At 36.6% G+C, this 27,505-nt stretch overlaps 1 non-coding gene across 1 annotated transcript; it reads right to left on the minus strand.

Moving 5' to 3' along the window:
• Window positions 1–6,219: 6,219 nt before the first annotated feature.
• LOC141589303 (small nucleolar RNA R71) lies at window positions 6,220–6,326 on the minus strand. Its single transcript, XR_012520248.1, has one exon. It is a non-coding gene; the product is annotated as a small nucleolar RNA R71 (small nucleolar RNA).
• Window positions 6,327–27,505: the final 21,179 nt, after the last annotated feature.

Below are 27,505 nucleotides of genomic sequence, written 5' to 3' on the forward strand. Positions count from 1 at the left end.
TCCTTTGTAGTGTAGTCATGTATATATTGTTGTATATATTGTGTTTGTTTTATCCTTGTTCACATTGATCGACTACGCCACATCCGAGACATGAGGATATTGAAGACCGCATGGTATGATCTGTCCAATCTCCTTTTTCCTCTTTATGTTAATAACTATGTGGCTTTATTTTGATTGATGCGGTACAACAATGTGAACTTAGGACTTGCATTTAGTTTATATGTCATATTAGTTGGTAGAATCATTTGCATTAGGATGTTTATATGTTTGTTGCATCATGGCATGTAGTTGCATGTTAGAAAAATTTTGCGAAACCGTCTACTTGGGAAGCTTGACAAGTGTATATATGCCCTAGTAGATGCTTTTTCTTCTTAAGACTTTGCTTATTAGAATGCTTGTAAAACACCCTAGGATGTGTCATGCTAGTATCCTTTGACCCATGGATTAAGGCCTAGTCAAGAGTACCTTGTGGTGTGATAACTCCTTGGCTACCGTTTATTCCAAGGTGACCCTTGAAACCATGCATCCATCATCCATGTTCTACCACATTTTTGTCATCAAAGGGAATGAGCACAAAAAGAAATCGATTTGAGTTCAATGAAATGAAAAGTGAAAGAAAGTTTGCAAAGATGCATCAAATGAGAAGAGGAGCAAAAATAGACTCCTAAAGCTTCAAATATAAGCCACCCTCACTACATATGGGGTGACTTTGAAAATGTTCAAAAGAAATGCAAAGAAAAGTTGAAAAGTTGTCAAGTATTGAAATGCCGAAAATAAAAAAGAAAAGGCAAGAAAGGGTTCTCAAATGTTATATGCCACACGAAATTGGGGGGAAAAACAACAACAAATCAAACTCCCAAAGTGAAACTCAAATATCTATTGATCCCTTTATCCATCGTATCCATTTTTGTGCATGGTAGAGAGGGGACGACCCTTCCTCTTGTCTAGGCGAGAGGGGCAATTCCGCGATCCTCCAGTGTTTCTAACACCATAGGGAGCCTACTCTTGACAAAAGCATTTAACGATTGAGGACAAAGGTACCCTAGCTTGACACAATTTGGAGGTGATTTATTGTTATCCTTCTAGGCTTAGTAGTTTGAAGAAATTGCATCTATGAAGGAGTGTGTACCCTTGAATTGCTTCCCTTGTAGATAATTTCCGCCACTTAGATGAGAAAAGTGGCTATTCTTTTGTAGATGCATCCATTATTTGATTTTGTATGCTTAATGTTTGGATGTGTCGCCATTTTGGCAAGACCCACCTGGCCTTGCAAGAAGGCATCCAACCTCATGGTTGTCTTGTTGTTAGTTGAAGGGTCGGAGTGAGACCCGCTAATCGTCTCATATCGGCTATGTTATTAGGTTAGTTTAAATAATGGTCCTAGTCTTTGTCACCTCTTTACTCGGGACGAGCAAAGGTTCGGTTTGGGGATATTTGATGTGAACATAATTAGAGCACATTTAGTCCCCGAATTAACCTTGTTTCCATGCTTTTTAGTGCATATTTGGGTCATTTATTGTCTTTAGTTCTTTGTTTTGCATATTCTTTGAGGTTTTGATCCCTTGGTAGGAAAGGAGTGTAAACCTTGCATTTTCATGGCAAAATGAGACTAAATTGATTGAATTCAATGACCAAGCATCAATGAGAGACAAGATTAGAATGCCTTTGTACATTCTATAGTACATGGGCAATGATGAGAAAAAATCCTTGCATCCCCGAGGAAATCCCCAAGGATCTTATGAAGAAAAAGGAAGAAAAGAAGAAGAAACGAGACTGCCCAGCAATCCGTGCGTCTTCCCAAGAAGACGCCCGTCCACCACTCCACAATCCGTGCGTCTTCACTTCAAGACGCCCGGGCAAAAGCCCCAGAAGACGCCAGTCTTCCTTACAAGACGCCCGGGCAGAGACCACAGAATCCGCCCGTCCCGTGCTAAAGACGCCCGGATTTCCAGGCAGAACCATTTCGTCTTCTTCAAGCTTCAAGGAAGGATGCTCATCTTTTTCTAGAGACCGGAGTCTCCCTAGAGACCGGAGTCTTTCCAAAAAGACCGGCGTTTCCTCAACAAGGGACTTAATCGTCATTTAAGCCCTTAGTTAACCCTAATTCACACACCTAATCCCCACTATAAATAACTCAGTAGTCTAATTAGAAGAGCTTGTTCTTCTTAGCAATCTTTAGTGTAATTAATATCAATCAAATCTCTCTTTAATCTTGTAATCAACATTTAATCATGTTTTAATACAAGTTTTATTTCCTTAATCTCTCTCTTGTTCATCCTTTATTTTGGGTAATTGAAGATTATTTGGGTTATTATTGGGAGATTGACAACCTTCCAATCAAGCATCAAGTACTTCTTTTATTCTTTGCTTTATTATTGGAATCATTAGTAGGTATAATTCTCTTAATCCCTTTTTAATTATTGTTAATTACTTTCATTTATTCATCATGTTTCACTTTGTTGGTATGATTGACAACCTTGCTAGCATGTTCAACATGATAATGAGTGAGTAGTTTCCTTAGCTAGGGTTAATGGGTAATTAGGGGAAGCCAACATGGGGAATGATTCATGCTTAAATTAATATGCTTTCATAGTTTATTTGCTTGCTTGTTGTGATCTCAACTCATGCACATGTTATGTTTGATGAAATGCGAGCCTATGAATCCTTGCATTTTTTACCCATCACCTATCTTTTCAATGAGACTTGTAAGACATAAACCAACTCGAGTCTCATTAGACCATGCATGTTGTTGAGTAGGGAAGATTAAGTCGACTTGTAGGTGTTGTACAATCTAATCGATTCGGCTCCGGGACCCAAACTTTCCTAGGATTGTAAGATATAAACCAACTCAATCCATCACAACAATAATTGCTTGCTTATAATTTGAGAACATGTTTGTATGATCAATTCCCATGAATCCCCTATGACCCCATGACACCCTAGTGCTTTTTATCAATTGTTTACAACCCTTTTTATTCATCTTGCTTGTTTACTTTCATTGCTATTTAGTTTAGTGACCTTCTACATCAACCCCAATTGTGACACCCCTTAAGACACCACTAGTTGCAATAGAAATCTCATCTCAATTCCCGTCCCTTGGGATCCGACCTTTACTTGCCTCTTTACTAATTGTAGAGTTGTTTGTGAAGTTATAAATTGTGTTTTGGTCTAGGTGCTCCTAACGACAAGTAACCGAAAGACATAGTCCCGACCAATATCTTTTTCCAGTACCAACTAGAATTTGGTGGCGGGTCATATGTATACCAGATTTTGCCTTTGAGGTAAATGTTATTAATCCACTTAACCCAAAGGCTATCTGGCTTGGTTGTGATCTACCATACCAATTTTCCAACCGCAACTTTATTCCAAAGTAGATCATTCTTCAGACCAAGTCCTCCTTCATTCTTAGGCTTACAACATTTCTCCCAGGAAACCAAAGGGGTTCTTAGGTAATCCACTCCCCCATCACATAGAAAATTTCGACAGATGGATTTAATTCTATAAATGATTCATGAAGGGAGAATGAACATAGATGGCCAGTAGTTGTGGAAGGTTTTCAGGACAGCTTTGACTAGTACTAATCTACCTGCATATGACAGTTTTCTAGCACCTAGTCCCCTGATTTTGCTCACAATCTTGTCAAGTAGAGGTCTGCAATTTGAAGCATTAAGCCTTGTAGTTTTTATAGGTACCCCCAAATACTTGAAGGGTAACTTGCCCTCAATAAAGCCAGACACTTGAAGAATATTGATGTGACCATAATTAGCGCTTATTTAGCCCCCGAATTAGCCTTGTTCCCATGCTTTTTAGTGCATATTTGGGTAATTTCTTATCTTTAGTTCTTTGTTTTGCATATTCTTTGAGATTTTGATCCCTTGGTAGGAAAGGAGTAAGAATCTTGCATTTTCATGGCAAAACGAGACTAAATTGATCGAATCCAATGACCAAGCAACAAAGAGAGACAAGATTAGAAGGCCTTTGTACATATGATAGTAGAAGAGCAATGTTGAGAAAGGATCCTTGAGTCCCCAAGGAAATCCCCAAGGAATTTATGAAGAAAAGGGAAGAAAAGAAGAAGATTTCTTGCTGAGTGACAATCTATGCGGATTGTCACCAATCCGGCCGTCCCCCAGCTGCACAATCCGTGCGGCTTTCCTCTAATCCGCTCGGATTCCACCTCCACAATCCGCCAGGATTCCCTCGAATCCGCTCGGACCCCATCGCCAGAATCCGCCCGTCCCGACCTTATTCCCCCCGGATTCCAGCACAGCGTGATTTCCCCTTCTCCAAGCTACGAAGAAAGAAGCCCTTCCTTCGGAAAATACCGGCTCCTCCCTGTTCAATCTAAAAAGTGAAATTACTAGTTTAGCCCTTAGTTAACCCTAATGCATCCTCCCTAATTTCCACTATAAATACCCCATTAGTCTAATTAGAGGAGCATGTTCTTCTTATCAATAATTAGAGTAGTTAATATCAATCAAATCTCTCTTTAATTTTGTAATCAACAATTAATCAAGTTCTAATACAAGTTTTATTTCCTTAATCTCTCTTTTGTTCATCCTTTATTTTGGGTAATTGAAGATTATTTGGGTTATTGTTGGAAGATTGACAACCTCTCAATCAAGCATTCAAGTGCTTCTTTTATCTTTGCTTTATTATTGGAATCATTAGTAGGTATAATTCTCTTAATCGATCCCTTTTAATTATTGTTAATTACTTTCATTTATTCATCATGTTTCATATTGTTGGTATGATTGACAACCTTGCTAGCATGATCAACATGATAATGAGTGAGTAGTCTCTTAGCTAGGGTTAATGGGTGATTAGGGGAAACCGACATGGGGAATGATTCATGCTTAAATTAATATGCTTTCATATTTTATTTGCTTGCTTGTTTTGATCTCAACTCATGCACATGTTATATTTGATGAAATGCTAAGCCTATGAATCCTTGCATTTACTATCATCTTCTATCTTTTCAATGAGACTTGTAAGATATAACCCAACTCGAGTCTCATTAGACCATGCATGTTGTTGAGTAGGGAAGACTAAGTCGACTTGTAGGTGTTGTACAATCTAATCGATTCGGCTCCGGGACCCAAACTTTCATAGGATTGTAAGATATAACCCAACTCAATCCATCACAACAATAATTGCTTGCTTATAATTTGAGAACATGTTTGTATGATCAATTCCCATGATTCCCCTATGATCCCATGACACCCTAGTGCTTTTTAATCAATTGTTTACACCCCTTTAATTCATCTTGCTTGTTTATTTTCATTGCTATTTTAGTTTAGTGACCTTCTACATCAACCCAATTTGTGACATCCCTTAGACACCACTAGTTGCAATAGAAATCTCATTTCAATACCCGTCCCTTGGGATCCGACCTTTACTTGCCTCTTTACTAATTGTAGAGTTGTTTGTGAAGCTATAAATTGTGTTTTGATTCGGACGTGACCCAACGACCACACCTTTAATTGTGAACACGAAATGGACCGATCAAAAATGGCGCCGTTGCCGGGGACGGTGTTTGTTTGATTTAGATTTCCTTTTTATTGTTATTAGTTGTGTCTTTCTTCGCCTTGGGGAAGTAAAATCCCTCAAGGCTTGTTCTAATTGTTTTAGAGTTGTTTAATATTTTGCATGTCTAGAAGGTCACAAGGTGATTTGTTACCTTTTGACCGTGAAATCGAAAGAACCTTGACGAACAATAGGAGACTTGTTAGGAGGAATTTAAGAGGTATTAGTGAAGTTGTTCAACCAACTATTGAGTTCGTCAATCCTTTCGCAATACAAGGAGAGGAGAACCCATTACACAATACCCCACAAAATCAACCTACAATGCCTAAATTCTCGTCACACTCCGTACCCACCGAGGAGAATCTACCAAATGGTACTCCTACACCGCAACATCTAACCGGAAATTTTATTGCCAAGTCCGCCTTCATCCAATTAGTTGAGAGGAGCCAATTTGTGGGGATGCCTAGTGAAGACCCTCATTCTCATATGGAAACCTTTTGCGACTATTGTGATGCAATCTCTCAAACGGGTGTGACTCAAGACCAAATTAGATGGGTCTTATTTCCTTTTTCTTTAATCGGCACCGCGAAGCAATGGTTAAAGGGCCTTGACAAGGCCACCCTCGGAATAGATTCTTGGAAAAAGTTGGCTCTAGCCTTCTACAAAAAATTCTACCCACCGGAGAAGACTAACATGCTAAGAGCTCAAATTATGGGTTTTAAGCAAAGGGATGAAGAATCTTTGTATGAAGCTTGGGAGCGGTTCAAGAGAATTTGTCGCTCATGTCCTCACCATAGACTTAGCGAATGGTTCTTGGTACAACAATTTTGGAACGGTTTATATGAGGATTCAAGGAACATTCTCAACATGGGATCAAATGGAATGTTCACCGAAGTTGATGACAATCAAACATGGAACAAGATTGAGGAAATGGCAGTCCATAACTCACAATATAGTAGACCTCGCAAGGCTACTAGAGGAGGAAAGCATGAAGTGGACTCCGTTACTCAATTGGGTGCTCAACTTAGTGCTCACATTGACACAATCAACTTGAAGTTTGAACAAGCTATGGCTAGACTTGAAGAAAACTCAAAATCATCAAAGCATCATGTTAATGCCATGACGGCATCTTCATCAATCCCAAGTGGGATATGTGAGAATTGTGGAACTTTGGGACATGACCAAGGTGAATGTAGGGGAACAAATGAACAAGTGAATGCTTTCCAAGCATACAAGAGTGGTACCCCTTATTCCAACTATTACAATGAAAACACCAAATTCCATCCAAATCTCTCATACAAAAGCCAAAATGTTCAAAAACCTCAAACAACATACACTCCACCACCCATGTGAAACCAAAATCAAAGACCCTTTTACAATCAAAACCAAGGTTTCCAAAATCAAAATCCAGACAATCACCAAAATGACCAAGGCTTTGATGTCCAAAAAGCGGTCCTCCAAATGCAAAAGAATCAACAAGAATTTTTCACTCAAATTCAAAAAGATAGCCAAGCCAAGGAAACCACCATCAACAACATCCTAGCTCACACCAAGATGTTGGAAACATAATTGACTCAACTAGCATCTTCAAGCTCACAAAGACAAAAGGGGCAATTACCACCTCAAAGTAATCCCCCTAGACATGAAACGGTTAGTGCCATTCACTTGAGAAGTGGTACAAGGTATGAAGCACCAAGGAAGCAAGTTGAGGATGAAGTTGTGGAAACTAGTGACAAGGAAGAAATTTTGCAAAACTCCAAAGATGGAGAATCATCAAAAGAAGAAAGTTCAAAGAAAAATGAAGACAAGGTCAAGGAGAAGGAGCCCATTGTGATTAGACTTCCTTTTCCAAGTCGTCAAGCCAAGCCCAAATTTGATGATCAACTTGGAAAATTCATGGAAATTGTGAAGAATTTGGAATTCTCAATTCCTTTCACGGAATTAATCAATCACGTGCCGGCCTATGCGAAATACATGAAATATATCATCACAAAGAAGAAGTCGATCCGGAAGCTTGAGACTATCGCCTTCACTAAGGTGAGTAGTGCAATACTTCAAGGGAGTTCACCTCCAAAATTAAAGGATCCGGGAAGCTTCTCAATACCGTTTACCATTGGCGACACGACGATCAACAAAGCCTTATGTGATCTAGGGGCTAGTGTGAGTGTCATGCCGTACTCGGTAAGTAAAAGGTTGGGGATGGGAGAGCTTAAATGCACCAACATCACACTCCAAATGGCCGATAGATTGACGAAGACACCATTAGGGATATGGGAAGATGTCCCCGTACGAATTGGGAAGTTTTTCATCCCGGTGGACTTTGTCATTGTTGATATGGAGGAAGATTCCAACATTCCAATCATTCTAGGAAGACCTTTCCTATACACCGCGGGTGCGGTGATTGATGTGAAACATGGTGAGCTCACTCTAGAAGTGGGAGATGAAAGCATAACCTTTAATCTTGACAAGACTATGAGAGCTCCTCATTTGCATGAACCATGTTTCATGATTGATCATTATAGCCGAAAGGATGAAAGGAAGAAATCGGAACTCCAATGGAAGAAGAAAATTGAAGATGCTCCATTCAAAGAGCAAGTGAATTGTGACAAGGAGAGCTTGCAAAGCTCATCAAAATCAATCAAGGAAGAAGAGAATGGCCTCATTGGCCAAGAGAACAAATTGGGAGAGTTGTCTCCATCAAATAGAGAAATTTTCAATGATCAACTTAATGAAGTTTGTGGTCTTTAGGACGACGAATTTGAAGGGATTTGTAATCCCTACATTGGTAATGCCATCGATCAAGACTAACAACAAGGGCCAAGGTCTATTGAAGACCTCTACCACAATAATGAACAAGCTTTCGATTACTTTTTCAAGGTGTTGAGCAACATCAACAACACTTTGGACATGCCCCCTTGACATCTCATCAAGAATGAGAGTTTGGTGGAGTCCTCCCTAAACCACCACTTGTAAATATTTCTAACTCGCTAACTTACATTTCAATTCTTGTATTGCATTTTTTGTCATCTTTGGATTTTTATTTACTTTGATCAAGATAATTGTCATGTTTGAGAGAAGTGAGGGAGGGACTAACAATTTCAATTGATGTGTAGTGCTTTACCTTAGTGTGGGGATGACAATTGCCTATGCTATCCATGCCTTAGTAGTGCCCCCACAATGAAGAACACAAGATTTGAAGAAGAATGGAAGAATGGTAAGGGAAATGCATTGTACACGGATGGAACTGAATCCGGGTACAAAAGGGTACAATCCGAGCGGATTCCAGAGAATCCGCCGGTCTTCAGTAATCCGAGCGTACTGGGTCGAAGACGCACGACTTTATAAGCTGAGATTTTGGAAAATTTTTTACTGTAAGAGAATCCGGGCGTCCTGAACAGCAATCCGCCCGTCTCTGCAAATCCGTCCGTCTTGGATAGAAGACGCCCGTCTTTTCTGCTAAGGAAAACAGGAAAAATTTCCTGGACTCAAATCCGTCCGTCTTCAGGCAAATCCGCCCGTCCCGTATCAAGAAAATCCGAGCGTCTTCTTCTGAATCCGCCCGTCTTTAGGCGAGTTTTGTCAAACCCAGAAAGTGCAGAATCCGCCCATATTAGGCAGAATCCGCACGGATTGCCCCTGCAGTTCAAAATTTTCGGTCTTTATAAAATCCCTCCCACCTTCATTCATTCATTCATTCATTCATTCATTCATAAACACTACCCACAACATCAAAACCCTCATCCTCTCCATCACAAAAACAAAATCCCTCAACTACATTCACCAAAAACAAATCAAATCATCCTTCTAACAACAAATCAATCACTCCTTCTTCAATAAAAATCAAAACCAAGCACAAAATCTTCAACCTTTGAGTCGATTTTTGAATTCATAAAGGCAAAGCCTTTCACCTTTAAATCGATTTGGGTACACTACAAATTGAAGATTTTTCATTCTTTTCTTGGTTAATTCATCAATGGCAAGGACTAAGGGAGCAACAAAGGCACCAAAGGCACTTTCACAAAGGCAAAAGGCTCTTCAAGCAAAGAAAGCATTGGCTATGGTGGTAGCAACACCAAACTTGGAAATGCAACAACAACAACAACCTTCTATGGGAGCAACAACATCTTCTACTCCGGAAATCGATCAACTTTTGCAATATCCGGAGGTAACTTTTATTTCCAAAACCCATAGAGATACTTTTGCCAAGTTTGCTAGGAAATCAATTCAATCCACCAAATTTATATGTGAAGATACCTTAGAAAAATTGGGTGTCCTTGAGCAAACTAGAGCCTTTTTCAAAGCCATGGGATTGGAGAAATTGTTTGAATCAAAAGAGTTGACATACCCCTCCCTTACCTTGGAATTTTTGAGTTCTTTGAAAGTCACCAAAGTTGAGAGTAGGGAGAATCTCGAGTTTCGTCTAGCTAATGTTAGTAGACGCATTTCCTTTAGGGAATTGAGTGAAATTTTGGGTCTTAGTGATGAACCGAGTTATTTTAAGAATTATGGAAAGTATGACCCCAACCCTCTTTGGGAGGCAATTTCCGGGAGGAAATTTGAGGACTTTCATGCGAGTCGTGCTCTTTTAGTCCACCATCCGGGCATAAGAGTATGGCACAAGGTCATGGGAAACACCATAATTGCAAGGAAAGATACCAACCATTTCACCAAACTTGATTTTATTCTCCTTGAATCGGCTTTGAACATTGGAAGAGTACACACCAAGCCTTACAATTCTTTGAGGCTCTTGGTAGATAGAGGGCTCAACATCGATTGTGGGAAGAAGGGCACTACCGTTATTGTCAATGGCGGCCTAGTCACTATCCTAGCTAAGTACTTTGATCCTAACTTCAATAAGGATAACAAGTATAAAGCAAAGGAGGGTGGTCATCTTGTTGATTTGCATACTATGATACACAAGTACAAGTGGATTGCTCATAACCCCCTTGACACTAAGTATGGATGGCTCACTAGTGAAGCTAGATCGTTCACCTTGCCTTCAAAGATTTGTCGTCTAAGAGTCCACCGGACCAATTATCTACTTCCCCTTTCTAAAGAGGCCGAGTATATTATTCAACAACAAAAGGGTGAACTTGAAATGCCCTCCTCTACCATTGTCATACCACCTTACCCCTTTGAGTATCAAGAGTTCAAGCCGGAAGGAGTTGAAGCTAGAAATGATTATGTGACTCTTCTCATGCAAGCAATGCACAAGGAAGCCTTTGAGGATCGGAAAAATGCTTACTTGGCTCAATATCCACCCCTCCTACACTTAGCTAGGGAAGGACTACTTGACCAATCATGTCCTTTGCCTAGTTGGGCGGATAGAGAAGTCCTATTTCCGGGTGCATCTAGGGTCGTTTCGGATGACAATGAGGTTGTTGGTAATGATGAAGAAGTTGATGATAACATTGATGAGGAAGCAAGTGAAGAAGGAGAAAAGGATGGTGAAGATGATTATGAGCAAGATGAGGAAGAAAGTGAAAAAGCAAATGACGAGGGAAGTGGCAATGTGACCACTTCTAATGAGGAAAGTGATGATGGTGATGATATGATGGAAGATTAGCAAGCCTTGGAGACTCCTACCCTCTTATGGTTTGTCTATTTCTCTCTTTGTTTTAATTATAATTTTGATCATTGTTGGAGTAGTCCTAGCACCATAGAGGACTCACACCTCGGTACCATTGAGGTGTTCTCATTTTATTGTTCCCATTTTCAAAATCCAAAATGACAAATTAGTTTCATGCATTGCATAGTGTGTGCATGAACTACACCCATCCTTGGACATTAGCAATAGTGTCTCACTCGGTTTGGGGAAGTTAATGCATACACAACGGGAGGTAATCTAAATTATCCTCTCCGTCATAACAAACACCATGCATCATGTAGTGTAGCTTAGTATAGATTGCATTTAGTATAGAAATCATGCATCATCTTTGCATAATTTCCATCATTTTGGCCATTGAGGACAATGCCCATATTAGTGTGGGGATGGGAATTCTAACATTTAACTCTTATTCAAAAATCCAAAAAAAAAGAAAAATTTCGAAAATCATAAAAATTTGAAAATTGAAAACCCAAAAACATGTTTATTTCCCTTTGTAGTCTTGTGTATATATTGTCTTGTATATATATTGTGTTTGTTCTATCCTTGTTCACATTAATTGACTACGCCACATCCGAGACATGAGGATATTGAAGACCGCATGTTATGATCTTTCCAATCTCCTTTTTCCTCTTTATGTTAATGACTATGTGGCTTTATTTTGATTGATGCGGTATAACAATGTGAACTTAGGACTTGCATTTAGTTTTTATGTCATATTAGTTGATAGAATCACTTGTATTAGGATGTTTATATTAGTTGCATCATAGCATGTAGTTGCATGTTAGAAATGTTTTGAAAAATGCCTAATTAGGAACTTTGACAAGAGCAACTAAGCCATTACAAATACTTGTTCAACTTAAGACTTTGCCTACTAGAATGGTTGTAAAACACCCTAGATAGTGTCATACTAGTGTCTTTTGACCCATGACCCAAGGCCTAGTCAAGGGTTTACATGTGAGTCACCTATCCAACCCCGTGATGCGATGTGGACTTGGTTAACTTGTCTAGGTGACCTTGATTGACCTTGTGGTAAGGCAACCCAAAAATATTTTCTATCAATAAGCTTGAAGTGCTCATTTCAAAGAATTTTGTCATGTGGAAGTAATCTAATGCCAAGAAACCTCAAATGTTATGAATTGTTGAAAGTTGAGAAATTTAAGTTGTTTTGATGGAGGCGTACCACTTCGATGTGCTTTGGTGCGGGATCCATTGAATTGGGCCCCCAAACGGTTGTGAATTCGGCCGCCCAGAGACAGAGTGACTATCACCCCGAAAAGCTATTGTCTAGAGGTTAACCGGTTGCCTAATAAGCGATTGGCGAAAGCAAAGGACACTAGCCCTAAGGAAGGACAAACCCCATCTTAAATTTTTGAAATGTGAAAGTGAAATGAGGACAATTTTGAATACTAGTCATATCCACCCGTTGTGAATAAAGATTTGAGCATTTCATTCCCAAAAAGCCTTTTTGTCAAGCCACTTGGTCGAGCTTGGGACGATCCATGACCTTTACTTTTGTAGAGAATTCGAGACTTGTCATGTCATATGCTACTAGCATCATAGGGATCATCATTCCACCACCATCCGATCGCTCTTGACGAAAGCATTTGGAAATTGAGGATGAAAGTAGTCTAGTTTTACACCATTTGAAGGTGATTTAGTGCCATCCTCTTAGCCTTAGTAATTTGTTGAACTAGTATTTGTGAAGGTGTAATACCTCGTGTTTTATATGTTATCAATTAAACGGATATTAATATATATTAATTACTATACATTTTATATATTACTATTTAAGTCGGGTTAATTGTTGAGTCGATAATTACGTTAATTATTTTACTTGACTCGCGTTGTATCGATCTAAGTTAAGTGAGACGGGTTTAACTGAACGAAGTCACATTAGCTAATTCTTTTACAACCACGCGGACCCATGACAATTACCCACTTACCCAATCACGTTTACCCATGACCCATTTACCATCTAACCTAAACTTTTAACCTATTTACCCTTGCTCTACACAACCCTACTCCCTCAACCCGCTTCCCTCCTTCATCTACACCAATCATCAGCTTTCACGCAAAACGAGAGAGAGAGAGAGAGAGTATGGGTGTTGGCGGCGCAGCAAGGAAGGCTTTAGGGTGTTTGACGACGACCGTGGGTGGCCCTGGTGGCTGTGGTGGTGGCGAAAAAGGTAAGAGTTCAACCATTTCCTCTGATTTCGCATTTCTGTCGAGTTGATTGGTTGTTGGTTCGTGTCTTAGGGAGGGGATAAGGGTGGTTGGCGTCGGGGTATATGGGTAGGGTGGTTGGTGACGAGTGTAGTGGTGGTGGTTATGGTGGTTTTGGGTGGTGGTAGTGGCAGAGAGAGGTGGCAGCGACAGGGGTAGCAGACGGGTTTTAAACAGGGGGTTTTCAGGCGGTTTATGTTGGGAAATGTGTCCTCAACAATAGTGCGATCATATGATTTAAATATCATTATTAAATCTCATTTCAAGAATACGGAAGGGATGATACATTACATATATAGTCAACTGGTCCACACATATCGGTAATGATTGGCTGGCTAGAGTTTGACATTACTGTCGTGCGACGGTGGTGATCAGTTGATCCCTTGAGGTCACACCTAAAGGACGATTCCCTTAATTGAAAAGGTTAATTAGTTGTATACCGATACAGATTAATTAATTCCTTAAAATTGAACGATTCGATTTCTGAGAGAGAATATTGATATCTTATTGTAATGGGATTAAATAAGATTTATTTTAGTAATAAAATGCTTTGTTGCTAAAATTGTTTATTGTTTGAGAAACAATAAAGATAAGAATGAATGGTTAATTATAATTACAAGAAGTTGTGAATTATAACTATATGACCCATTTTATTTATGTGATCAAGTATCACTTGTCAATTTGTTGTATGTAATTTAATTAATTCATGAAATGATATTTATGTGATAAATATGCATTAAATTAATTAATAACATGTATCATATAACATGTGACATATTGTGTGACAAATGACAAATTGACAAAAATAAAATGGTAGTCCATTTTAAGTAAATGGACCGAAAATGAAGGTGTGTTAGTGGGTTTTGGTTGTTTTATTTTATTTGATAAAATAAACATAATGATGCCTACCTACAACTAGTCTTACACATCTTACACACCTACTATTTTTGATAAGAGAAAAAGAAAAGCAATGATGCTCTTTGAGCATGAGTTGAGGCCACACTACTCTTAATTGAGTAGTGTTGGTTCTTTTCTCTTATTCTTACACTACCATTAAATTAACATGCAAAATGTTCATGAATATTCTCTCTTCTCTCTCCTTAATATTCATCAAAAAGATGAGTATTTTGATTCAAATTGTTCATATAAATTACTAAGATTACTAGAAGTAGTATATGAGTATTAGTAATAGATTTTAAGGTAAACTACATTACAAACATTTAGTACATGTTTATTTGTGGGATTAAGGGATTGTCTTGGGTGCTACTAATTGGAGAATCTCTACTTTGGGATTTTTGTATGTTCATCCATTATTGGAAAGCTCAAGAACTAACAAGAAGGAGATCTTGTTGGTGCCCAATATGACCGAAATTATTATGGTGAGAAAATGTTTTCTTATCTTCTTTTATTAAAGTTTGCATGCATAAAATCCACCTTTAATTTTATGACAAATTAATTTCCACATATATGAGTATGTTAGTATGTATATGAATCTACATTTCCTTCAATCGGTATCATGAGCCACGGTTGTTTGCATGCAAATCGGTTAAAAGTTTTTCCGAGTTATAAGAATAACAAATAAAACTTGTAAAATTTGTGTTATTATGAGATATCACGAAATTAATCCATGCATGTTAATATTTCTGGTTCTAAAATGTTTTAGGATATTTTGGTTAATTTTACGGATTTTTATTGTTCATATTTTACAATAATGGCATTTAAATATGATTTTATGAGTAAAAATGTCATTTTTGGTCTAAAATTAGCTATACTTCGAATTTTCAGTTGGTTTTTGGATATGTTGTCACATATATTATTTTGAGATAACCTGTAAATTTTCATAATTTTTGGACTTGTTATGCTCGAAAAATGAATTTTTCATTATTAAATTCGGATTTAGGTGAAAAATAGGTTAATATGAGTTAAATTTCGAATCTGGTCATAGAAAATTAATATGTTGTCACATGCAATTTTACAAGATGTGTGTAAAATAATTGGCTATAAAGAAGTCTTTTGCATGATTTATGGATTTTTGAAGAAAAATAGCATAAATAGTGACATTATTAGTGGAAAATTAATAAAACATAATCTATGACTTAGGAAAAACGTCTAATGTTGCATTTTATTATCTTTTTCAGATCTAAAATTGAAAAGTTAGTGAAAATAATTTTTCCATGTTTTTATGATTATTTTATTAAAAATCGATAAACCGCAACATTGTTTTTCCGGAAACTTTTCGAAATTTTTAACCTAAGATTTTGAACATTATGAGTGTCATGGAATTTTTCCAGAATGTTCATAAATTTAAATTTTGAATTTTGAATTTATTTGAAATTTTGTGATTTATTTGAAGTTTATGGCTTATTTTTTGTAATTTTTGGTCCATTTATGAACAATTTTATAAAATATGAGTTAATTATGGTCAAATTATTAGTGAAGACTATATTTTGAGTCCTAAGAGGTTAGGGTAATTAACTTATGCATAAATATGAGTTTATGTATTTTTGTGATTATAAAAATGTTGAAATCACGCAAATCCGTAAAACCGAGTAATATACGATATTGGCTATTTAAAGGCGATTTAGCATAAAATTGAGCATGTTCATATATATTATAATGCTGCATTTTCTTTATGATTGTCATAATTTTAATTTATGTAATTTTGAATTATGTAATTTTACTTAGTATGGCCTTAGGTTTTAATTGGTATTTCCCGAAATGTATGGGAATATCGATTCGGTTGTAATTTTTATTGTGATCTCGTATCACCGTTTTGTAATTTAATAGATTTATTTTAATTTATAAGTTACAAATGTATAATAGGAAATTATGTAATTTATTATGTAATTTTATTCATTCCGGAGTTCCCAAAGACGGATTTCTTCAAGAATGGCGATACATATAGACGGTGTTACCTCGAGATGCGTGCCACAACCGAAGTTCAAGGGACCAATGGAGTTGGTTTCCGAATATGTAATAGATAAATAGTTTTTCTATTTTAGGAAAGGTCATACTAGGATTTATTTATCTTTGTGCTTGCATTTTATTTTATGTCACATGCATCGCTAAATCGCCATAACTAAAACATGCATCTTTATTTTATCGAGTTTATCGACCGTGTCAATTAAAATTATCGTAGTTCACCGCTTTAGTTCACTTAAAACGTGATAGATAATAAATTGACATGACCTCTCGCTAAAACAATCAATTGAGACATAGCCTTACCAAATAGTAGAAACCATGAAAACCTATTTCGCGAGGGAGTGCGCTCGGCCCCACCGGGGTACAAACCTTGTTACGTAGGGGAAGTGGGTGATGAATGTTAATCCACCGAATTCATGTTGATAAGGGATGTATCGGCCACACCGTGCCCAAGTTAATGTGAGTTTGGATCATGGACACATTTATTCGAAATTTGGATTGAACTCAACAAAAGTTTTTGATAAGGGATGTATCGGCCCCACCGTGCCCTTGTCGAATGTGTTTTGGGCTAAAGATAATTGTTAATGTAATATTATCGACCAAGAGTTCTAAAAGTAGAATCGATTAAACGTTAATCCACCGAGTTATATTGATAAAGGATGTATCGGCCCCACCGTGCCTAAGTCAATATGAATTTGGGTCTTGGAATCATTTATCATAGTTGGGTAGAGGTCACTATGTAAATGCTATACTTGTTTTTCAAGTATTAATATAACGATAAATGTTAAGTTTTCCATTATTCCGTTATCATATTGTTCTATTTCTTTACCACAATTCATATACGATATCATTTTGATTTTGATACAAAACTCCATTAAAAAAATTGTAACTAAAGACAAAATTTGAATTTTCTTCAAAGACCTCGTATTTACCATTGCTAAGGATCTCTTGCAAAGAGTATAGATTAAAGTTATTCATTATCAAACAGGTTTTTGATTCTTGACTAACACATCTACTTACAATGGATTATTATTCATATACTTAATTGAATTAAGTACCTTGAAGCGATAAATTGTTTTGGTAATTAGTTTTGTCAAGAATTCGTAATTGACCAAAATAACGCAACCACTTCAATGAAAGTTTTAAGACTAAAACGAACAAATGAAGAGTAATCTTCATGAATTCAATTTTGCTTCTCAAAGCAAAGACTCATTGAAATAAATGGGAGCATTCTCTTAAACTGTTAAGATGAGGACGAGGTTCAAGAAGTAAAGATTATAATGGAATTGATACAAGGTAATGTTAAAGGTACAGTTGTTGAGAATGACGATACTAAACCTATCAATCCCAACCGATAAAGTTTCCATTGTCTTAAATGTTGGACACTAGAAAAGGAAACTACCCCAAATTATTGAAGAATCAACAAGTTAGTTGTGGGACATCTAATGGGACCTTCTTCTTTAAAAGTGTTTATTTGATTAAACATAAATTTTGCTAGTGCCACTTCGTCAATATTAGAAACCAGTGGAAGTTTTCATCATTGTACTTGATACATAGGATGATTAGAATATGACGACTAGCAACAATAATGTCGAGAGATAGAGTAATTGTATACTCAATCTAGTTTTTGGATTTAAAGTTGTACTTAATTATGACTATTAAGTGCATAAACTCTAAATAAGAATATAAACTTGTTAAGATACAAAAGAGGTTTTCACTTTTGTGACCCTATACACCACGATTTGATGTATGGCTAGCCCATTATCAAGGTGATTATATTCTAAACCAAACTAGAATGATATATCATGTAGATGATGTAAGATTCAAATTGGTAACCCAAGATTAAACCTTAAATTTTGGAATGATGAACGCAAAGAGTTATCGAGTACTCTTGAAACCATTAGATTGTTAATGGTATATGCGTATCTTGTATTCAAAGCAAAATGTCTCATGCCTTTTGGTTGAAAAGGAGATCGAGGTTGTAAATCATCTATCCAAAATAGGTTGATCATTATCTTTTACCAACGATTTAAGTTGACACTAATATGTTCACTTAATAAGGTAAATAGAGAAATCCTTGAAAAATTTCAAAGAGTTCAAGGAATCACGATTTAGTCGTGATGGGATTAACAAAGTGAAGACTTTGATATAAGCCAAATGAATCACAAATTAATCTCTCTTAACACGCATTATGGGATAATGTATGATTGGATAAGAATTCAAACGCTATTCGATAAGGTTTGGACTTCGATCAAGTTACTTTGAGTTACTTGATCCTTTTGGGGATTTTATCATTTTGTCTAAATTGTTTTTCCACTAAATCGAATCATATGAGATATGAAATGGTAAGGGTACCATGTTTGTAAGTTTTCACAAGAAACAAATGCTCATTTTTCTCTTCAATTATCACGAGTACGACGGGTTTGCGGCTCGTGAAGCTGTCTTTCTAAAATACTAGTTTATTTTTAGAAGACAGAGTGGGAGAAATTATTCAAGAGCCACAAAGAATGCCACAAAGAATGTTATGTCGCAAGAAACTGGTCTTTCTTGGCTACATGAGACGTTTTGTGTAAGACGTTGTTTCTTCAAAACCTAGGAAGTTAAATTCGTCACTTGTTAAAAATGATGAATTCATGCTACTTTTAAGAAAGTAAAGAGCTTATAACTTACAAAAGAAATTGTTTGATTCAAGTTGATTACTTCTAGAAAGTAAACATATGACTTACATAAGAGTGTTTAAGTCACAACTCAATACAAGGCTTAGAGCCATGAAAATCCGAATTTAAAGGGCTTGATTAGTGACAAAGGGTTTTGCACTAATAAAGAGATATTTCAAAGTTTGATTGGTTGCAAAGGGTTTTGCACCAGTTGAAATGCTTAAGTCTATTTGGATCTTCTTAGGGATTGTGTTTCATTATTATGAAATACCACACAAGTGAATCTAAAACCCACTTCTTCAATAGAAGGAATGTATTCAATACATGTCATGAGTTTTGTAGATTCTTGCAATCCTAAGATAATGAGAAACTTAAGAGAGAATCTTAAGTAGGACATCAGTGAGTTGGAATCAACATTTTGATCATGTGATAAAACATTTCTCGATAAGTCGAAAAGTTGTGTTTATACATGGAGTTTAGTGGGAGTTACGCAAGTTTTAATTAGTCCGATATGTGGATGACATATTGATCATTGAGAATGATTTAAGACTCTTGGAGTATTATAATACATCTTGAATATCCGGATTTATGAAGATAAATCCACATGATATTAGCGTCAGTAAGAAGTCTTATGTTGATAAGATTCATGACTAGTTCAATTATATTGAACATATTTGATTGATTTCATTTGCTTCCGCTGCCGAATCAATTAAAAAGAAATGATGTATAACACTTCATATGCTTTGAGGATGATGAATTGTTTTCAAAATCGAATTTAAGTAATCTTTACCAAGTAAGCCATAAAGATTACCCTTAAGTGCTTGTAGAAGCATTAAGGCTATGATGCAAAGTGTTTATGATGCAATTTTGTGTAAAGGTGTTACACAAGTGACAATTGACAATTGAGATTGCGCATGGTTCCCGACAAAACCATAATCAAAACACATTAGGATGGTTAAGATACCATTGTGGCAATGTTAATTAAGAAGTAGATTTTCTAGAATCGTTCTAGGCAATAAAGAACAATGAGAGATATTTATAACGGAAATTGAGTACACTTGCGATCATGAGATGTGCAAGAAGGATGAGTCCCGCACATTGTGAAAACAGTGGGAGCTATTCTAAGGCTAGAGGGCCTATGTCTTGATTGGATCTCGACACGTACTCGAAAAGTTTTGTAATGCAAATGTATACATTACAAAGGAAAACGAGTATGTAGTAAGGTTGAGTAAGGTACAAGAAGTTGATAAAACCTACTAACCAAAGCCTTCTCATAGGCTTAACATGATGAGTCATGTCATTTCAATTAAATTGAGATGAATAACTACATAAAAGATCAAATTAGATTATAGAATATGAAGTAGTAATCAAGCATTGACTATTCATATGTGATAATCGCATTTGTCGTTTGAGTTTTACTCTAAAACTCTTCTTTTATACTTTGTTACATCCAAACGGGTTGTAGAGACAACATTGAACCCCGTTAAAGTGAAAACACGGATTAGCATTGTATTCGCCCATAGTCACTTGTATGAGGTGACATCTCGAAGTGACTAGAGTGTGATGCGATTGATGGCAAGTTCAAGTGCCATAGAGTCATGTGAGATGACTAGTCGATCACATAGGCGGACTGTTAGGAACACTTTGTCGGGCGGTGACCGCTTATAGAGTTACGCAAATTTATAAAGCCTGGTCGTGGCGAGAGCTACTATAGTATTCTAATGAGTCGATTCTTTTGACTAAAGACTATTCACCTAAGATGGCACGATTTCGATTAACTTTGATTTGTGTTACTACGACCTTCGTAAATGGGGTCAAATGGGCATATTTTGGGTTATGATGGCTGTGGCTAGTCGAAGGGAATGAGTGCGATAGGAATTGTCCACCCCTTGTCGGGGTTAAAACAATATCTCAGGGCCACTCGAGGAGTAATGAACTGGAAATGCGTGGCCACGCTCGGAAGGTATCCATGGTGGATAAATTCCGGTCAATCAGTTATTCTCCAGATCGAGGAAACCACTCTCGATATGATCACTTGCAAGTACGACCGAAAGACACCTTGCATTGAGTGGGAGATAGTAATAGGACAAGAGAATTGGTGACGCACACTTGTCGAGGACAAGTGGGAGATTGTTGGGAAATGTGTCCTCAACAATAGTGCGATCATATGATTTAAATATCATTATTAAATCTCATTTCAAGAATACGGAAGGGATGATACATTACATATATAGTCAATGGTCCACACATATCGGTAATGATTGGCTGGCTAGAGTTTGACATTATTGTCGTGCGACGGTGGTGATCAATTGATCCCTTGAGGTCACACCTAAAGGACGATTCCCTTAATTGAAAAGGTTAATTAGTTGTATACCGTCTGATTAATTAATTCCTTAAAATTGAACGATTCGATTTACGAGAGAGAATATTGATATCTTATTGTAATGGGATTAAATAAGATTTATTTTAGTAATAAAATGCTTTGTTGCTAAAATTGTTTATTGTTTGAGAAACAATAAAGATAAGAATGAATGGTTAATTATAATTACAAGAAGTTGTGAATTATAACTATATGACCCATTTTATTTATGTGATCAAGTATCACTTGTCAATTTGTTGTATGTAATTTAATTAATTCATGAAATGATATTTATGTGATAAATATGCATTAAATTAATTAATAACATGTATCATATAACATGTGACATATTGTGTGACAAATGACAAATTGACAAAAATAAAATGGTAGTCCATTTTAAGTAAATGGACCGAAAATGAAGGTGTGTTAGTGGGTTTTGGTTGTTTTATTTTATTTGATAAAATAAACATAATGATGCCTACCTACAACTAGTCTTACACATCTTACACACCTACTATTTTTGATAAGAGAAAAAAGAAAAGCAATGATGCTCTTTGAGCATGAGTTGGCGCCACACTACTCTTAATTGAGTAGTGTTGGTTCTTTTCTCTTATTCTTACACTACCATTAAATTAACATGCAAAATGTTCATGAATATTCTCTCTTCTCTCTCCTTAATATTCATCAAAAAGATGAGTATTTTGATTCAAATTGTTCATATAAATTACTAAGATTACTAGAAGTAGTATATGAGTATTAGTAATAGATTTTAAGGTAAACTACATTACAAACATTTAGTACATGTTTATTTGTGGGATTAAGGGATTGTCTTGGGTGCTACTAATTGGAGAATCTCTACTTTGGGATTTTTGTATGTTCATCCATTATTGGAAAGCTCAAGAACTAACAAGAAGGAGATCTTGTTGGTGCCCAATATGACCGAAATTATTATGGTGAGAAAATGTTTTCTTATCTTCTTTTATTAAAGTTTGCATGCATAAAATCCACCTTTAATTTTATGACAAATTAATTTCCACATATATGAGTATGTTAGTATGTATATGAATCTACATTTCCTTCAGTTTAGAATGGCTAGGTTGGGGTGGCACCACCGTGGACTAGAGGGAGGTCGAGACGGCGGTGCCACTGTGTCTGGGTTCGTGGGCTGACGGCGGTCGATGGTGAGTTGGCGGTAGGAGGTGTTGGCTGCGGTGGTGGTAAGGAGAGAACAGGAGGTGTTTTGTGAGCGTGGTGGTGAACCGAGCCAAATGGCGGCGCTGGTTTGACTCGCCGTCGGGAGTCGACCCCAGTGGGGGTGGTCGTTGGTGGCTGGGTCAGTGTGGGGGATTGGGCTGGTGGCTGACACGGCCTCGTGGTGGCGTGTGGGAGCGTGTGAGCGCGTGGGAAGGGGGCGGTGTTGATGACGGGTTATTTTTAGTTTTGAAACGGGTTTTCATAATTTAAATCGTTATAATTCGTAATGGGTCGTATTCTTAATTAATTAATTTAGTTCCCGAGTCTTCTAAATAATTTATTTAATTTAATTCCCGAGTTATTTAAATAATTAAAGACGAGTTTCGAGTCGGGTTTGTTAAAAGAGAAAAGTTACTATAACGGGAAAGTTTCCATTTTAAGAAATTCTACTTTAGTAACTTCCTATGTTGGGAAGTTGGGTCAAATACTAATCGGGTTATTTAGTTATCAGTTGGGCATAAGTTTGGTGTCGGGATTGTATTTCGGGAAAGCTTCTATTTTGGGAGATTTCTATATTTAGTAGTTAGTAATTATAAATATTATAATTGTTTTAGGTGACGGATTCGTGAAGGATCGATAATCAAATTCGTTGCTTTATGTTCTGGATTGCTTGAACTGCTTAATTGGATTTGCTGGCACTTTGAGGTAGGGAAATACACTTGACCTATTATCATTGTTGGTGAATTGTGTTGACTTGATTCATGGTTGTTGATTTACGTGATGATTCATATACGGGAAGGTGTTTGACTGAATTGATTGCATTGAGTATGATATCACAACATCGGGTAACCGGCATGATTTCATGATTTATCAGTTCAGTGATTTATATATATCGTGTTGCATTAATTTCTTTTGAGCATTCATATGCATTGGAGATGGAGGATGTTGTGGTGGTGTGGTGTGGTGATGACGATGTTGTGATAAGGCCCAGGCGGGTTCTGCAGGACTTGCCCTGGTGTCCTCAACAAGGTGCGGATCGGCTACGGTCGATATATATAGTCTACCGGGATCGGTATGGTTTTGGGTTGTCCGGGGTATGAGATATGAGATTTGAGTTGAGATGGAGGTGGATTTGACGGGGGAGCGTGCATATCATATTTTATTGTTTCATTGTTTTCCCTACTCGGCTTGGTGACCACTGTGTATTCGTGTGCTTTGTGATGATCCAATTATTGGGAGCAGATTGACAGGTATTTCGTTGATGGATGGGAGCTGGCCGGGAAGAGAGCTTGGATGACTGACTTAGTGCCTAGCCCACCTTAGTCTTATTAGTAGTTTTATCAGACTTTATCTTTTGGTCATATTTTTGGAAAATTTGTTTAATTCCAGTTGTAATCTCACTATAAACATTTTAATAAAGTACTGTGTTTCTTTCCTTTGTTATCTACTGCCTCGGGTTTCCGAGATGGTAACACCGTCATTTGTCTGAGAAGTCCTAGTTCAGGCCCTTAAATAAATGGGGGTGTTACAAAGTGGTATCAGAGCGAACGATCCTCAGGCCTAAACCAATGAACCCAATGACCATAGGAAGAGTCTAAATAAAATGAACCCCGGGATAGAACTGTTAGGAGCACACTAAGGTAAGGTATGAGTTAGGGGCCCCCTCACACCGAACTAACGGCCCTCTCAGTTTGACCCGGAAACCCTGAGTGTATATGAGAGAAAGGGTAGAAAAGTTGCTTGAGGTTGAACATGAAATTCCTATATCATTGCCTAAGTGTTCACTGATTGATACATTGATTATTGCATAAAAGAGTTGATGTATACCTTGAGACCCATATATTCTAACCATTCTGCAGGACAACGCTACGTTAAGTGTTTTGTATGAATGATGACGTGAGCATATGATGTTGTGGAAATGAGAAATAAAATTTTCGAGTTCAGGTTAATAATCAATGAAGTGTTGTGGTAGCCGGGAGTATGAAAATAATTGCGAGTCGATGATAGTTACCTAGTTGGATGTTGAACGATGTGTTGATAGTACTATTATGCCTAGTAATATGCGGTTATGTGATCCCGAAGCCATGCTAGTATAGTATTGTGATAGTAATTAGAAACACTGTTGAATTGCATGTTTATAGTCATAGCAATCGTGATTTAGATGTAAGGAGTAGATCGAGATGCGAAAGGATTCTATGGGGTGGATGTTACGAAATACACAGTGTGAGATTTAAGTTAGGATGAGTTAGTATCGATAGTATGGTTGTAAGAGTTTGGGACATAGAAAATGAACAACTTAGTGCTGAGACTTGTTTGTTTGATTGTACCCTTTAATTGACCTTACTGCCATTTCTTTTCTGTTTATTGCCTATGGATGAAAATTTTATGAGAGATAGCCTTGGGAGTTAGTATTCATTCGGCGTTGGTTTCATGCTTACATGATATACGGATTAGGAGTAATAAATATTTTAGTGGGCTGTGGTCAGGAAGTTCCTGTGCAGTGATGTTTTGACCAACGATTTTGTAAAAATCCTCATTTAAATCGTATTAATAAATTTTGCATAATTCCAACTCCATCGATCAGAAGATTCGTATATGTTTTCAAATTGATAAGTCACGAAAATTCTTGATATCTCTATATTAAATGGTAAGTTTTGCAAACTGACCCAAGTTTCGGACCAATTGCTGTCACATACTTGTTTGGACTAACTGAGTTGTAAAATTCCTTAAAAATAAAATTTTTGTGCTTTAGACCTAATTCTTTTTCCCCTGTGTTTTTAACTCTCCGCGTTTTATAGAAATAATATGAATCAAGTTTTAATCGAACGGTTATTTATTCGTGAATTTTGGAAGTTACAACGTGAATCAAAACATTTGAAATGTGCGTTCTATGTTGAATTCTCATACGATTGTTTGGTTAATTCATGAACCTTAGTAATGTGAATTTATAATGCTTTATATGACGAGAGTAGCACGCAAGTTCAGTAGTTATATATCTTAACAAGTGATAAAATTAAAACTTAGTTGATGACATTGTTGGCATGATAGCATGAGTAAAATTGGTTAGCTTAATCTGATTCTTAATCGAGGGTGAAATGTTTATACGAGTCCAGTTGTTTGCATACTTTACATACATTTGGCATGTGGTAATGTCTCTGGGTGTGCATCATATTTGCATAGTGGTCGGATATATATATAAATATAAAACTATATTGTCATATCTGGGTAGGTTGATGGCGTTAAAAGTTAATTGATTGTTCTAATATACACGCATGAATAATTATAATAATTATGTCTAAATGTATACACATGGATGGTAGTAATGAGTATGTCTAAATGTTCACACATGTAGGATGCATCTGAGTTCTAATGTCTTTCATATGAGTTGTGTGCCTATAGTTATATTTATTACCTTTATCACATTAAATTATTTCAGTTGGACCTACACCTATAACATGATAATAAACAGTGTTGTTTTTCCTTATTGAATATGTTCGTTATTACAATGTCATGAAATGCTAAAGTGATTCTTGCAATTGTATGGGTGTGATATAAAGGAAACTGGTTGATATAACACGACAATTGGCATATCTATATTCTCGAGTCGTTATTATCAATTATATTATAATAAAGATTGTTATGATAACTATGTTGACAATTATAATAGGATAACCCTTTGATGATTCACATGATATGCATTGGTTTAAATGATAGTCGTTATAGTTACGTTTAATTAAGCCTACGAGTTGCCTAATTATTCAAACCGTACAAATCAGAGAAGCTGTTCAAGTTGTTAATCTTTTATCATAGCTAGTGTTCTACAAAGTATATGATGGCAAATGTATATGTCTAAGTTACTTATACGATATCTTTTGTTTTGCTGAAAATGAGTATACTAAGTTGCTAGACACAATTGAAAGATATGATTGCTAAAATATGAAACATAGGTGGGATATGAAAGTGATGTTGTTGTTGTCATAGATCATATGTAGTACTTTTATTGGGAAATATGTTTTCAGAATTGATAGCGTGCAAACAATTTTTATAATTTAAAATATGAATTATGAGTATGTTGTTGATTGCTTAAATTCATCGACCCAATTCGTGACCTAAACCAGTGAGTGAGTAAATGGTTGTACGGACATGTCAATAAGATCATGTGATTGTGAGGGATAGCAGTGGTAGATCTGTTTCCTGTGATATGTTTACAAATGTGAGAAGTTTTTAAATTGTTTTGTTGATTTTGCTCTCGCTCGTTCATAGTCTATAATTGATCATCAAATTTGTTTAGTTGTGAAACCATGTAAACCTTGGTTCCTTTCTTGTTGTCCTTTTAGTTTGATGTAGCGTTTTTAAATTAAGCATGAGCTAGTAATAAATGTTACTTGTTGACAATCAGTTAATTCCTTAATAAAACCTTGTTTCGACCTTAGTGTTAATGCGCAACCTTTTATCATATGTTCTTTCTTGTCACATGTGGTTGATAATGATTTTGTTGCATGTGTATATGAAAATTGAAATGAGGTTACGAGGACGTAACCCTGTTTCTAGTCGGGTAGGATTGTAAAATCTTAATGTTTATATTGCACTTGTTTGTAGATGGTAGTCTTGATCAAGTAGATATTTCGTTGTGGGGTACCTATGCAAATGAGTTCTATATGCTTTACTCCTACTTCTGTTAGTTGGTTGAGGTGTAAAAGAAGAGTATAGTTAAACTACTGGTATTGAGTTATGAGTTGTGGGGCCTTTGTGCCGAGTTGCGTTTACGGTCCAGTGAGACCATGGTTATTGAGTTACTTGAGTCTGTGATCGGAATTTAGATGGAAGATGACGGTGTTCTCAGATGAATATTTAGTTGTTATACATTGGTGTTCTCAGGTAGTTATTAGTCGTAGTTAGTTGGGTTGAGTAAAGACGAGTTAAACTTGGGGACGAAGTTTACTTTTAGGAGGGCAGAATGTAACATTTCGTGTTTGTTATGTTAATTGATGTGTCAAAAGTGTGTGTTAACCGTGT

Source organism: Silene latifolia, chromosome 6 (genome assembly GCF_048544455.1).
Source record: "Silene latifolia isolate original U9 population chromosome 6, ASM4854445v1, whole genome shotgun sequence".
NCBI classification, from domain to species: Eukaryota; Viridiplantae; Streptophyta; class Magnoliopsida; order Caryophyllales; family Caryophyllaceae; genus Silene; species Silene latifolia.